The sequence below is a fragment of the Gallus gallus genome, chromosome 4 (genome assembly GCF_016699485.2).
Source record: "Gallus gallus isolate bGalGal1 chromosome 4, bGalGal1.mat.broiler.GRCg7b, whole genome shotgun sequence".
NCBI lineage: Eukaryota > Metazoa > Chordata > Aves > Galliformes > Phasianidae > Gallus > Gallus gallus.
In genome coordinates, this window is record NC_052535.1 from 53,852,449 (window position 1) to 53,868,827 (window position 16,379).

Genomic DNA, 16,379 nt, shown 5'->3' on the forward strand with positions numbered 1-16,379 from the left:
AGTTGTTATCATTTCCATCTCATTACAATTTATTCACCATTAGATATTGTGGTACATGGTAGACAAACATTAATGTAACTTATACAATACATGAATAAAGGATGTTGCTGGAGAGTCCACCTAGGTGAACTGGGAAGAGTAAAGTATGGAAGAGATCTGAAAATGGGTCTTATGTTTCTTCTCAGTCACTTCATATTAGCTGTGACCTTGATTGTAGCTATTCTGATTTCCTGAAGGGCATGCTTGCAATATTTTTTCTGTAGCATAAAAGGTAATATGGATATATTAAGAATAGATAGTGTGTTTCTGCAAGGGGAGGTTGAAAGGAAAGGATATAAACATCCTTGAAGTGTTCAAGGTTTTTGCTGAAAGGGACAAGATTTTTGTCTACCTATCACATTAGCGCTCTCTGTATGGTATTGCAAGCCTTTTGGATTATGTCATTTGACTACAAGATGTTGTAAGGGCCATTCAATGCTATCACATACTTTTCTGGCAAACTTTGGTAGAACAGTTGAAGAATATTCAGATAATTAGGCCTCAGGTGTTAAATATATTATTCCTCAAACATAACTTTTAACACCTGTTTTTTGAAACCTGCTTGACCTTTTTCTATATTCTCAGAATTCTGTTAGTGCAATCTGACAGCCATGAGTTTTTGCTACCTTTTGTAATTTACAGCTAGGAAAGCTATTTGCTGGAAATCCCAGATTTGATATGATTCCTGTTTTATCTATTTTGAGATTTGTGTAGTTAGATGAGTTATTGAATTGTCTTGGGCAGGGCCAATATTGAAGTATTTCTCCTACTAGTATCAGCATTATTTTGTATTGTGGTTTTATAAACATGACCAAAAACTCCAGACCCCCCCAACCCCCCCCTCCCCCCCAAAAAAGAAAGAAAAATGGGCCTCTAGTTAGTGATAGTTTCTCTTTAATGTGATATTGCATTTCTAGCTTCTGTCTTTGTTCTCTGTCCTTTCCACACGTATAACAACATGCATTTCAGCTGTTTCTTTCATATTATTTTGTTAATAATGGCATATTTATTACTCTTTGTGAGTAGATTTCTTGGTACAAAAATGAAGAGGGGAAGAGTTTGGGGCTTACAGATGTTGCTCTTTCAGGAAATTATTTTTTTTCTACTTCCTTTGAAGGGAGGAAGAATTGATGGTTGAATTTCATATTTGCTCTGTCACATTTACCAGAGAAAAAGTTTCTGCACTTGACTAAAATGTGCTGCGGCAAATGTGAATAAAAGGAGGGATAATTGCTATTTTTCAGTAGTGAAAAATGCAATTGTGGAGTCAGTGCTACTAAGCTAGAGGAGAGCCAAAAAAATTGTTACTGCTGCAGAGTTTGATTCTGAATGCCAAAATTAAATTTCATCTTTCCCATTGGTATTCTAGTGTAGTATTCTAATCCAGCCTAGTTTCAAGGAGAGCTGTGGGCTTTTGAATTACTTTTGATATCCAGTCTACATTTTCTGCATAAGCAGAGTTCCTGGGGAAGGTTGTGGAGTCCCTGTCAGAGGATGCTGTTCCCAAGTCCCAGGCTGGTTTTCTGCATACAGAAGTGGACATGACCTGCTCTGGCACCCAAATCCTTTTTCACTAGGCTTTGTGGAAGTAATAATGTTCTACCTCTGTCAGGAAATAAAAAAGAGGAATTCCAAATCTACATTTGATCACCCCTAGCAAAACAGCCTCAGCTGTAGGTCCTTCCTGAGGTTTAATAAGCTGTTTAATGCAAAAGCTGTCAAGATTATTTTCACCATAATGTGGCTAAGCTAGAATTGGAGGATCCTATTTTATCAGTGATCTCCTTCTTGCGTTGCTCTGGGAGTCCCCAGAGTCCTGTCCGGGATTTAAATCTTCTTCTTGTGGTGACAGCTCTGTCTGTTATCAGTGGCTGCAGTCTCTCGGAATGGTTCCTCCATGTTCACCGGAGCTGTTTCTTCCCTAGGATTAATTGCATTAAAGTGAATTAAATACTAAAGCAGAGTCCAGCAAGGAAAAACACACCTCTTAAAAAAGGGCAGAAAGTTCACTCAATATTATATCAATCCACTGTGAGAATCCCTACTAATGCTTAAATACTTAAATAATTCGTATCTTAGATCTAAGCTACTCATAACTTGTCATGTATTGGGGGCATAGAGCATCTTTGGGATGAGGCAAATTGTGACCTGTGATGTAGTGATGTAGCGACCAACAGTGGGGAAAGGTGATTTTTGTGTTCTTTGACCCTGAACAAATTTACATGCTTACGGAGACTATAGAACTAATGGTACTGACTAGTGAAACCATGTAGCCCTTTTCACAGAACTGATGGAGTAGTTTCAATATTTCACCAAAAGCCTTTTGCTTAGGAATGAATAAAAATCAGAGTCTTTACGTATCCAGTAAAAATATTGTTCATTAAACCATTTAACTGAGTTTGCACAAGCCATGCAACTCTGACAATGAACAACTTGTGCATAATTTGTTGAAAGTTCCTCGTCTTTTTTTTTGTTTTGGTGATTCTGTTTAATATAAAGATCTAAAAAAGAAACAGGGAGTCAATGGAAACATTTCCAGATGGGTTCTGTGTTGCAAGTAGGAATATACTCTGCAGGATATGTGTGAGAGGGGTATATGCTGATGTACAGGAATAAAGAGTATCCCTATGGCTTCAAAGTACACTGAGCATAGGCACTTATAGTAAGTCCCCAAAATACAGCTGAAGAAGTGGAATGCACTCTAAAAATGATGCTTCATCATCATTACATATCTTTGCTGCTAATGCCTCCCCCCCAATAAAATTTTCAAGGATTAGGAAATGTGGAATGATAGTGCAGTAAGGAACACACTGCCACCTCTCAAGTCACATAGCATCTGCTGCAGAGTTGATCTGTTTTGCTTCTAATCTTATATATGTAGAGCTGGGCAATGCATACAAAGAGTATTACAGAACACAGCATCAAAAGAGAACCCTGATGTGTTGGCTCTACCAGATTCCCCTCGGGGGATTTGACAGAATCCATAGCTTCATTTCTCATTGCACATGTCTAAATAAATATTTAAGGCAGGCATTTTGCATAAGATATGCTAGGGCACAACAGCAAGAATATTTATGCATTTGCTGCTGGCAAAAGCATTTCATGGCTGTAGTAATCAGCTCCAATTACTTGTTGGTGTCGTGACTTTTTTTGCTATTGTGTATCTAACAGCATTTAAACAGAAGCTCATTTGCAGTAAGTTTTTTTAGAGGGTGAAGTTAGTATCTGTTTAACATACATGCAAATTATTGGAGAATGAGGTCAAGACACACAAATCAAAACTTCCACTGAATTTGCAGCGGGGAGTTGAACTTACAGAGGTTTAATTCTTCAGGTTCCTCCTCAGTCCTTTTCTTTCCCATGTATCAATTTCCAGCAAAAAATGCATCTTATTTCCATTTGCTGAGAATGACCTAGGCATTCCCTGTCTTTGAGAACATCCAAATCCTCTTAGGCAAATACCCAGGAATGTGTAAATACTGGGGGTGGGAAGAAGCTGCCAGGGTAATCCTGCATTCATAACCAATTCCAGAAAATACATAGGCAAATATGCAATATCCTCTGAGTGTAAAAACATATTAAGATAGATATTTGTGTATGTACATATTTAGTACATAAACATTTGATTTGCACATCATACGTATAAATCCTTCTAAGGGGTTAGTATTTTTCTACCTTGTTTTGCAGCTAATACTGCTCAATGGAGATGGTAAAGGGATAAATCTCACAGATTCTCTCATCAGAAAAAGAATTTTCAGATATTTTTCTATATCTTCAAGAAGAAAATAAGTATTCTTCCATTGAGCATCCTGTAAATGGAAAAGGCAACATTTCTAGGGTGTGTAAGTTCCCATTTGTTATGGAAAATGCTGGGTTCCTTGTTCTTTCCTGTAGCTATCTCCTTTCTGCTAGCAAATCCCAACACCGCTCTTAAATGTTTTCAGAAATTAACCTCATGTCCTGTCCTCCTGCTTTTCCCTCCAGAGGTCAAATGGTAGGATGTGTCTTTAGGTAGGGAAGAAGGGATGCCAAATTCACAGCTGTGCAAATATCCTGTGCCCGTGCGTGAAGAACATTTCAAGCAGGCAACTCAGGATGTGCCAGAGTTGGTTCAAGATGGAGCAAAAATAATTCACACCGCTTCAGTGTGGACTGCCAGGCCTGGGCAAATAATTGATGTTATCCTGAGGCGGATGCAGCTGGTCATTGATCAAAACATGGCTCAATTTTCAAGGTCAGTTCATGTAATCTAAAAATGTAGGATGAACAGCAGCTAGGATTATTTTTTGTCTCATCATTCACACTTTCTACTTCTGATCTAAACAGCAGATAAAGGGCTGCATTTTTATGGCAAATCCTGCCATTAAAGGTTTTGGTAATGATCTGATACAAATTAATCTTTAAATATTGCTAACTGATTTATTAAGAACAGCGTGTTAGCAGAGAGAAAAAGTAGGGAGAACATTAAAATAGCAAGACTGCCATTTATTATATTGTGTGAAGAAAGGACTAATTAGAGTCTCCCTCCACTGTACCTGTGCAGAATTTTAGGTTACTTTTTGAAGAAATGTATCTGTGACCTGGAAGAGCCACAGTGGCAAAGATTGTAAAGATCATCCAAAAAGACATTAAAACCCCAGGGCAATAGTTGTTCTATCTCTAACAAAGGCCAAGGTATTGGATTATAATATAGTCCCTGCTATAAATTTAGTGTTTCCTCTCTTTAAAACCATCAAGTTAGATCATACCACCATTGTGTTCCTCTAAAAATCTTTACAACCGAAACCCTTCCAGAAAGCAAAAAAATAAATTTCCTGCCTGAGAAGTATGGAAATAGAAAATCTGCCTTGTTTCCTGTTTCTCTTCAAATAGTCCTGCTATTGGATACAAAAATGCCAATTGCACTGTAGTTGGTAACATTTGCATTGTGAACTGTTAAATGAAAGTTTTAATTATTTAGCCTCTGTTAGTAATTCTGGTAGAAAAAGAAGCAGATTTATAAATCAAATTAAAAAGAAAAATTGCTATGATGATTAGAAATGCATGTGCAATGTTTGTATAAGCAGTACAGCTATATTATAACTCCAGACACATTCCTGAAGCCTGATTGTTCCCGGTGTAGTTCTGCTCCTTGTCTGTCATGAGAAGCAGGAGAAGCAAGATTTCCGAGAACAAAACATTTATCTCATATATGTAAAGCTCTAGCCAAACTAGATGCACTTCAATGACTTTATAATTAGTGGCAAATATTAAGAAATTTCATGTAATGAAAGGGTTCAGATTCTGTTGGGTTGTTTTTAATTTTTTTGAAATTCTGTGGTCTGCATTTTTTGTATTGTATTCTGCTGGGCTTTCATGAGCAGCATGGTGTAAAACAATTCCATTAAAATAAAGTAATTAAAACTCTTAATTAGCCATCTATGTATAGTGTTTTAGGCAGAACAAAATTTTTGTGTTTTATCTGCTGAAAAAAACTCTTTGTTAGAGTTTTACTATAGAAGAATGCAGTAATACTTAGATCTGGCAAAAATGACCTTGTATTTTTTATGACGCACTTTTAATTTATATGCTATCAGAAAGGATTTTGATTTTGGGAATAAAACAGTATTATGTGGTTGAAAAACGGGAGCGTTTTGGCTCTCACTTGGTTCTGGAATTGTAATTCTTTGATATGAACCTAATTTCTCCATACTGTGAGACGTATGTCACAAAGATGCTTTGCTTCCAGCAAGTTTTCGGCTTGAAATTATACAGAAGTTGAGGTGCATCTGAGGATGAGTCAAAGAATGATTAAAGCTTCCAGTACTGAATCTGATCTAGGCTTGGAAGCAAAATTAAAAATGTTTTTCCGAAGCTAAAAATTTTTTAGATTTTCTAAAAATATTCCTTTAGTTGTGATTTTGTGAAGCAGAAGTATAAAGCAGAGAAATTAATGTTCAAAGCAATTAGTGATCATAATAGCAGGAACAAGTATGGAGGAAGAGTCTGTTTCTCTGTGTCAGCAATATTCCTGAAATTCCTGCACGGTAGGTGCAGTTGTTTTTATATGCCCTAGTTATTAATGTTTCTGAAGTGGCCAAAGCAACTGACCTAGCTCTAATGTAAAGTAGTATTTGAAATTATGTTTTTGGTTTGGGTTTTTTTTTCCTACTCTGGCTTTACTCAGACAAACTGAAATAAACCTCCAGTTCAAAGATATGACACATGCTAGTCCCATTGTGAGTACTGCACCTTCATTGCTTGTGACCTTGCTGTTTGATGATGTGGCACAGTGCCACAGCATAATTCAGTGATCCACTCAATATCATGATTCTTTCATGCGGAAAACAATAAAAAGCATATGGTATCAATTATACTTCACTGTTTCCCCGAGAATTCAAGCACTAGGAATAAAATACACTGTCTGAAGACTTTGAATTTCCATTAACTGGCAACAGTTGGTATGAATTATTTTTACTGAAGCTGCTCTACCAGCCCTGGGTAATAAAAGAAAAATAACATTGGCATTTGATTGACTTCATAGGTGTGGAATATGTCATGCATAGAGGGAGCATAAAATTCCAAGTCAGGCAGAGGAATCATTTTACTAAGTGTCGTATTTATCGTGGAGAAGTTTGGAAAAATGAGTTTCCTATTATCTCAATTTCTACAGCATCAGTATTTAGCAGGGTGATTTGTGTGATAAAGCAAATATACCAGGTAATATATATAGAAATATAAATGCATCTATGGTAAAAGCAGGACATAAAAAGGGAGGATTCTAGAATAGGACTTTTTGCGTCATTGCAAATGTGTAAATTCTTGCACATATCCATTAATACGTTGCAGGGAATTTAAATAACTTCCTTAATTGTCATTTCTCAGCAGAGTTCTGTAATTAGGACATAGTTTCTGGGTACCATCCATGTTGAACTGTAGCTTTCTAAAGAATCTTTGCACTCCTTCTCTGAGGCAGAGAGATCCTTTCTTTAGAAGTATGTCAGTGCCTGAAAAGGCACATGTTGGACTTAAGGTTTCAGCTCAGAAATGCATTTACATGCTTTGGAAATCAAAGCTGAGCTGTTAAAAACAAAACAACAAATTTTTACTAGCTATGTATTTCCAAAGCATGGCTTGGATCTGAGTTTTAGAAACTTTGGAGCTGTGCATATTTTCATGCCTTACTATCTCTGTGAGAACTTTCATTATAATTGACCTTATAGAAGTCAGCGACTACGCAAAAGAGGGGGTTTTGTTCCTTGGTGTAAGACACAATTACTCTGCACAGTCTGGGCTAATTCTGATGTGGCAACATCTCTGGCAAAATGCAATCAAATTTATATTACACTGTTTGTCTTAATTCCCAGGATTTATCTGTTTTGCCTATTTTATGTAAATGGATTTTTTTTTCTCTATAATTTCCGTAATGGGAAAACCTCTATGAAAGCAGTAGCTCTTCAGGTAGAAACTTAGGCTTAACTAATAGTAGCTCTCAGAAACTTAAAGGTAACTCATCTGGAATTACCCTGTTAAAGCAAAACATCAATAAAATACCTGTTAACCAGAAAGAAGAACAGGAAAGCAAGCTAGCTTCCAGACTTCTGAATTTTGTTAATGACAACTACACATATATCCATGTTAAATATGACTTAATCAACAGGCTTGCTTGTATACCACCTAGCATTGCAAGTTTATGTGCTATGGATTTACAGCTTAGGTTTATTAGGCAATACTTATTACTTTCTATTTTTACTGTAGAACTGGAATTGCAGGGAACAGAGAATGGAATTTAGGCTTCAAACTCTGTAAGTCTCACTGGATGGCTTTACAGAGGAGGTGAACAAATCAGTGTGCAAGAGTGGGTGAAATTCAGAAGTAGGAATGTAAATGCAAAATTATGAAACCAGCAGTATGAAGTAAGGAATCACTGTTAGACTGAAGTCTTTCATCTTTGTTATTTGACATCTGTAAAGGTAAGAAGCTTGCACTGATTAATGAAAAATAAAAGATTATGGTCAAAGAAGCCAGTAAGTCCCTGAAAACTCCACACGGATCTTTGTGGGCTTTTGTTAGCATGTGCTTACCAGCAAGGCTTTATTTTAATGTCTTTAATATTGCTCTTTGAATCATTGCTCTGTTAAAATACACTATATTCTGTAGCTGTGAAAGTGACAGCAGCACTGGGAGAGTAGATGAAAGAATGGTGTCTGAGGTATTTGAGAGGAAATATCACATTTAAAACGTTGTCTTGCAGAGGCTCTTGTAAGACCCATTTACATACAAGGAGGCCTTTTGGTTTAGGGTCTCATAACTGCATAATTCTGGAAGTATTAGTGGTAGGAACCTGGACCTCTTCCTCAAAGCATTAGGTCTATCAGCCCGTCCTGTTGACCCTTGGTGCTGTTTTGTTATCTCCAGTGTGGACTGTTATCTTCTCTTGGTGTCCAAATGCAAGTGTTTTGCCTGATGTCACTTCCTGTAGCCTGTCTTTGGAATGGTGACAAAGCACCCCTTCAAAGCCCTGCTCTATGCTGTTCCTTATTTGGGTCCATTAACTTCTATGCCTGTGTTTGGTTCACCAGGAAGGTATATTGCACTAAAGCACTTCCAGTTAACTGGACAATCATGAAAGTCCAAAGTTGCTTTGTTTTCCGTCTTCCGAGAGGTGATGGGCACTGTTCTAATGGGAAGCAATGAATTTTCTCTTTCTTGATGTCTATGATGACAGAGTTTTCCTAAGGTTAACTATCTGTACTTACTTTCTGGGAATAGTCTTATTTTCAGTATCACTAGCTCAGTATACAATTGTTTTAAATGGCATAGTCAACTTTAGTAATGTTAAGAAGATTGTATCTTGTATGTTTTGGGAAAACCTTAGGATTTATTATTATGAAATAACATCTCGTAGTTAAACTACCATATTTTTTCCAGGCATCTTTCATTAGAGAGACTGATGACTGTTACTACAAATATCCCACAGAGTAGTCGATTGTGCCGGAAGGAGAATAAAATGACGTGCCAGAAGCTACGCAAGAGAGATGATGTACATTATACTGATTTTATGAGGCTGTAGATCTTGGGAAAGGGAGAGATTTATAATGCCACTCCCTACAATAATTAAGAAAGCATGTGTATGATTTATATGTGTGTAGTGGGAAGATGAGGCAATTTACTGAAAATATCACAGAAAATACAATCTCTGAATAAAACTGATCCGTGCAATATGTGCCCTCTATGCCTCAGAAAATTCCACATATTCTACACTAGTTATGAGGTAAACGTTCATTTTTCAGATTGAAAAACATCTTTCCTTGCTGCAGAAGTCAGACATTATTTTCTCTTTCATATTCAGTGATGTGAAGCTGGCTTAAAAAATACATGTCTTGTTAAATGCCGCATAATCTCCAAAACACCACTGATCAGCTGTCAGCATAACGTTTTATAAAGCTTGTCTTCAGAATGAGAGCAGGAATTAGGTAGGGATTTTACTTTTAACTAAGCAAAGGCCTGATTTGGCAGGTCACTTATGTGTAGGCTTACTGGTTTTGCATAAATGCCATTGAAATCACTTCCAGAGATTTAAAAAAAATCATATTTGTCTTACAGCTGATTCAGGAAGTAAACAATGGCTTACATGCTTTGTTGACTTGAGGTCAGGGACAGCAGCGTACATGCAGTTCTTGAGGTAGAGTTTGTTAAAGCAATTTATTTTAAAAGTGTGTTTGTATATTTGTGTCTATATACATATTTATGTACATACATAAAACTTTGATACTAGAATTTGTGATTTTTTTTTTTTGCTTTCAAGTACAACTAAAAATTCAGCTACCAAATGACTGTGGGAAGTGAAATAGAGCAACTCATTTGAAAGAAGTATGAGGGCTGCTCTGAAAGTAATGCCTCCTATTTTATGATGTTGGCCCACAGTGTGAGAGGTGGATGTTGGTGGTGTGGCAGTAGAGGCTGAACCTTCCCATCAGTATTCTGTTACATGTTGTTGCTTTGTGACAGGCAGCAGAGGGGCAGACTGACAAAATGGTGTCTGACATGGAAATGCATATCGAGCAAAAGTGTGACACTGAATTCCTCCATGTGAAAAAAATTGCACCCAGTAACAACCATCAACACTCACTGAGCACTGACGGAGACCAAGCAGTGGATGTGAGTGCAGTGATGTGGTGGGTGGTGCATGTCACATTTACTGTGAAAAACTTGTCTGAAACACATTTCAAATCATGCAAATGTACTACTTTATCCATATATTATGTTCCTGTCTGACTACTGCCACAAGTTATGTTATGTACATAATGTGTTTATCCAATGGTCATAGGAAATTTATTTCTTTACTGTGAGAAGATCTGAGTTTATCTCTAGTTTATCTTCTTTCACCCCAAATGTGCTCTTCTGCTGGGGAACAAAAAATTAAACAAAATGTAGCCTAAAAGATAATACTTTAAGGATGATGTAGGTAGTGTTTTGCATTGTTCATTGAAGCTTTTCGTCTACTACTCTCCTAATCTCAGTTCTTTACCTCAAATTTGTGCGCTCATAATGATATTGTTGGGGCTGTCCTGCAGAGAACTTGGGGTTCTCAGCCTCTTACTTCGAGGTCGCAGCTGAAGACTTTTAATCATCTTTCTTTTTTCAGAATCACTGTACATATGGTAGAAAATGTACAAAGTGGTAATGCAGCACATTATTCAAAAGCAAGGTTTGTGTAAAGCCATGTCAAATGCATGCATGCTCTGTGTTTCAGTATGACAGAGAAAGAGCTTCTCGTCTCCAAGCAGTTCAGTCCTTCTCACAGTCACATAGAGTAAGGAAGGCCAGCAGTCAGAAAAAACTTTGCAGAACACAAACCAATAGTTATCAGCTTTTGTATCAGGATCCCAGGACAGCATGGGACAAGAAGAAGGCCTCCTACACTACTAGGAACAAGAATGCACACACGTGCACATGCATGCAGCTCTGGGTAAGAAGGAAGGACTCCAAGAACTGGTAAAGTACATATTTGTCTGCCTAAGATTTTTGCTGCTAAGTGGTATTTTTTTTTTCCTCTTTGTGAATCAGTTCCTTCTAACTATTGCAGGTGGCAAGACCCTTTTTTCTAAGTTTGAATTCATGTGTGTCTGGAGACATCAGAGGGAAATATCTGAGGTGGGGGAAGGAACTGAGGAGAGACAGGAATGCTGTGCAGGTGTGAGGAGGTTGTTATATTCAGCTACTCTGAGGCAGAGAAACTACTGAGAAGAGTGAGGCCTGGGGCTTTGTCAGTGCTGCATGAATGTGCAGTTGTGGGAAAGAAGGGTGTCTCAGTGAACAGTCACATCAAAACAAGTCTGTCTCATTTCTTTTTGTTTATTTACATATGAGTCAGAAGTATGTTTATTTGGACAGCTTGAAATAAACTATGCTTTCTAGCAGGAAAAGTACAGCAAAATCCTTGAATACTGTGCATTGGCACAACTGCACTGAAATCAAGAAAGCTTTCATTGATGTGTATCAGTTGTTGCATATTCTTAACTAGAAATAAGTATAATGTAATGCATGTTACAGATGTCCAGATCCAATTTTTTTCAAGTAAATTCTTCAGCTTGCATGCCTGGATGGCTGAGATATCCTGGAAGGTATATTAGAAAAAAACTGAGTAAATTAAAACTAATATACAGTGCTGTTTCTAATCTGGTTATATGCTGTGCCATGGTAATCCTAAATAATACTTTCTTCATATATATGCACTAAATATTTTATTATTCAGTATAGCTTCTTAAGGGACAATATTCTTTATGCTTAATCTAGCATAGAGAAAGCATAAACAAGAATTATTTAAGCTGGGGGTACGTGCTCCGTCTAACCGCAGTACAAGAGGAGGCAAACTGCTTAGAAACTAGTTTCTCAGCTTTTTAGAGTTACTCAGTGGAACAAGTGTGTTGTACCAAACAAACTGACTGATGCAATGCCAAAGCTCACACAGGGGCAGATCTCGAATTGCCTGGCACAAGGCTGTTTTGGCCAGAAGTTTGGAGCATTTGAAGGAAGTGACTGTGAGAGGCAGTGCCCCCCACACCTTGCCAGCTCAGAACTCAGGGGAAAGCAGAAGCTATTGGCCTTGAACACAATGGATGTGTAATTGGTCTCATGTTGGGAGGAAAAACTGTTTTTGTTGGCATGTCTTCCCTTTAACTTGGCAAAACCTTGGAAGATTGTATACCACTGAACGGTCTGTGGGCTGCTGCCCATCTTTCATATGATCTATATTTGATATCACAACATTTTTTCTTTGCAAGATAACAGGGCTTTACAGATAGGATCTTTCTCTGACATTGAAATGGTTCCACATCCTCTCTCCAGGACAAGTTACTCTCGAGCCAAGAATGCTTCAGTTTAGGTGCATGGAGCCAGGCACGCACTGCTTTGAGCTGCATTTGCCAGGGTTTGGCACTTACATTTCTGTCTGATTTTTTGCCTCCAGTTTTAGCTTTTCCTATTCTTACACTTGCATATGAAACATACTCTATGTTTTGCTGCTCTCCTGTACCTTGGGCAGTTTTACAGTGGCCAAGGAAGGGTGTAAAAGAAGCTTATTGGCATAACGGATCATCTAAACTGTGCTGCCAGAGCTGGCCCACTAGTGATGCAGGAGGTATTTGTGTCTTTACATGTTTAGCCATAACTTCAGAACATCTTTGTTTCTCTGCCCCTAAGAGAAAGGAATGTGGGTTTGCAATGCCTGGACACTGATTCCTTTTTCTGAAAGACTCCCAGGCGAAAGTGAGGTTGAGAGAAGTAGGGATTTGTGGGTAAAATATGAAGTGTTGTGAAAGGATGGCAGCAGTGTTGGAGAAGGCTATATTTTAATGTATCAGTGAATTATGAATTGCAATTTCTCTTTTTATTCCCCAGAGTGAAAAGGAGAAGTCTAATTTTCTGTTGAAACAAAAGGTTTATGCATAATGTTCTATATCTGACAGTAGGCATTGAGTTGGAGAGCATGACTCAGTCTTTCAGGTCAGCAACAACTTGCTGTGCCCATAGAAGTAGAAAAGGATATGTGACTACATCCCTTATAGAAAAGAATGGAGCATAGAAAGAATATTTGAAGATGTGGCATTGAAAGAAAGAAATACAAAAGAAACTGCTTCTGGAGACCTTATAAAATGACAGTTAACTCTACTGTTTGGCAGAAATCCCTCTGGCAGATTGTTTAAACTGAGCTCTTGTATCCAGAAGTAGAACTGTTAGAGGAGAGAACAGCTCTGGGAGGAACAAGGGTTTTTCTGCCATGTCAAGGCCGTGGAGCTCCATCTTAGCAACTTACTGTTGTCATCAGGCAAACAAATAAACAAAACCTAACTTATGTACCTGGAAAGCTGGAAAATAGCTTTTCATTGCTAGTCATGCAAGAAAGGAGGGTTTGGCATGTGCATAAGAATTATTGGTCAGCTGGATTTTCAAACTTCAAGAAAAAGCTGGGCTTGCATTTTGAGTAAGGTTTCTTCTTTTAACTCAGCAATATCCTTGCTGCAAGTTTATTTTGGCATGCTGCTCATTAGTAATATGATTCTTTTCTGTGAGAGTTTATATAAAGTATCCTGCATTCCTGAGCACCCCACGATGACTGGCTTTAATGCAGGTTTGTGTTACACCTGCAGTTCATGATTGGACTTCATTTTTAGTACCTGCATTTAGCTACTGTACAGCACTCCTGAGGGAAAGAAAATCTACCCCAATAATACATACCCGAATAATGCATTCCCAACAAATGCTGTTAGTGTAAAGTGCTGTGTTTATTGAATAACTTAGCACAAAGGCAGAGCAGATCAGTGCTAGCTACAAAAATGTACAGCTCTGTGAATTATATGCTACACTAAGCAGCAAGATGTGTTGCATCTCTATGCCATCATTCTGTCTTAAATGTTACAATCTGCCAATTGTACTACAGTTAGAAATTGGGGGAAAAAAAAATCAGATATAGCACAAGGTCTCATGGTTGTATTTAACCAACCTTAAAAATCAGATGTATTTACAATTAAAAATCAGGCAAAAGTATTTCTCAAGTTTAAGATTTAGTGGGCTCTTAAAATATGCTAACAACAATAAATTCTAGTCCTAAGGTTCAAAATACGCTTCATTTTATTCAGGAATCGCGTTGTGACTCATGCTCATCATTGAGTTGTAAATGGGATGGATATGAACTCCTGAAAAGCCCACCATGGTGTGACAAAATGCACATGCATCATTGTTAGATGTTAGATAAGCTTTCTAAGACCTGCATAATCCATGAGATGAGAATTCTTTTTTTTTTAATTGTAATGTGAATCTTTGTAATTGGAATCAAATCCAGGTCCTATGCCATCACTGATATCTTTAATGCTCTCAGTTTTTTAATTCCTATCTGTATGATTTCAGACTGAAAAACGTCACATGGCAATTCAGTGTTAGTTGTAAACAGATTAGGGTAACCTGGAACAATTTATTGAAAGTTATATCGAGGTTGGAATATATTCCCTTTATTTTGCATGTCATATAATGGGAAGAATAAATAAAATTACATTTATCATTTTGCACCCAAGTGACTTCTGCAAATGAAAATGCGCTCACAGAATGACATGGCATGGTTTTACTCCTTATGTCTAAGGAAGTAGTTACACATTCCTCTATTTGCACCTTCTCTCTGACTGTCAACTGCAGACCCAGAAATGCAGGCTCTAATTATTGTTATTGTGCAAAAGAGACTGCTGAGCAAAAGAATGCAAGTTTAAATAATGGAAATAATCTGCATCCATCTTTTGTCCTTTTGTATGTCATTTATTTCAGGTTCTCATCTTGACAGAGTAGAAAGAGCTTAATATTAGTTAATGTTAATGCACTTTGTTATGCTGTAGTTCAGTGCATACATCAAAAGGTCAATAATAAAGCCTGAAGGTTCTGGTCAATAATGTGCTGCAAACAACAGTTACATCTCCCTGACTGTCTTTTTACTTGCATATAATTTGTGTTTGTTTCCGGAAGGTGAGATGTGGGTTTAATAACATCCGTGGACAACCCATGCAAAATAAGAAACAGCAGAAAGGATCATACTTTGAGGAGCAAAATATTTGGGTGAATTTCCCCTTGTATATTTGGAGAAGCTCAGGACTTGGAATTCTCTGAAACATAAACTGGCTCTTCTTCCTCTCCCCAGAGAACCCGTGAGTAAGTGGTGTGCAAAAGTTGTAATTATATTCAGGTGTTTTATCCACAGTATGTCGGGCCACATGGCACTTCCCTAATACTTATGTCTTGTCTTGAATAAGTTATGTGAGAAATTAACTTAAACTGTGGGAGTCCATGAACATACCTACAGCACTCTGAAAAATGTGTTTTTCAAAATGGCTGGGGGACAGCATGCTGCCAGTGACTGCCTGTGGATCACATAACCACCTTGGCCAGCAGGCCAAGCTCCTGGGCACACAGGCCAGACAACATTTCCCGAGCTGTGAAATAATTCCTTTGTAATCTCATCAAACCCTGCAGCATGAATCCGCTCTTCATGGGCAGTCTGCAGGCTGCTCTTACTGGAGCATGAAGCCCACGCTCACTGAGGGGCTGCATGGGACCGCGCATCCTCCTGCCTGTACTGGACAGAACTGGTCCCTCAAGGCTATGAGCTTGCCAATACAGAAACCTTCCTGACTACCCAGACCTACATTACAAGCAGAAATCTCTCTTACCAAAGCGAGGTTACTAAGTCAGGCTGTGTCCCGAAACAGTAAGGGTTGCCAGGAAAAAAAATTATAGATAATTCTCTCAACCAGAGAACAATGTGTTCCATGCAAATGAAAGCAAATCATGCTTGTGTTAATTGTCTCACTTGTCACTGAACAAAATTAAGCATTTGAAGCTAATTCAGGAATTTTCATCCCCTTAGAATGCAGGCTTTGCTGGGTCTGTTTACCTGTGTAGTGTTACCCGTAGACACATAAATACACTGCCTTGACTCCAGATGTAACAAGCGTATCCTGATAGATATGCTGGAGGTCAGTGGAAATCAGCACTGAATTCAGATTTCCCAGTTCACTTAGAAATAACTTTCTGGATAGATGTGCCAAGACTGGGAATACTTGGGTCATTTGTGGAAAACTGCCTCTGTGCTATGTAACAACGAGCCCCACTTTTCATTCTCTGACTCTTTCCTGGCTCTGGTATAACTTCTCAACCTACTACTTTTATCATCTTCCATCACTTTTCAATGCAGATGCTTTTATGTCTGAGACATGAAAGAAGCACTATTTAAAAAGCAAATGATGTTCTTTCAGAAGACTCATCAACAATGCCTGTTCCCTTCAGGAAGCTCAAAGCATTTTACTATCTTTAAATAG

General features: G+C 37.9%; 1 long non-coding RNA gene across 8 annotated transcripts in view; it reads right to left on the reverse strand.

Moving 5' to 3' along the window:
* Positions 1 to 916: 916 nt before the first annotated feature.
* The window catches only part of LOC112532303, a 196,909-nt gene continuing 181,446 nt past the window's right edge, over positions 917 to 16,379 (reverse strand). For all 8 annotated transcript variants that reach the window (XR_005859160.2, XR_006939063.1, XR_005859162.2 and 5 more), the window contains one exon: positions 917 to 1,960. This is a non-coding gene — a long non-coding RNA (uncharacterized LOC112532303). The remainder of the gene's footprint in view (positions 1,961 to 16,379) is intronic.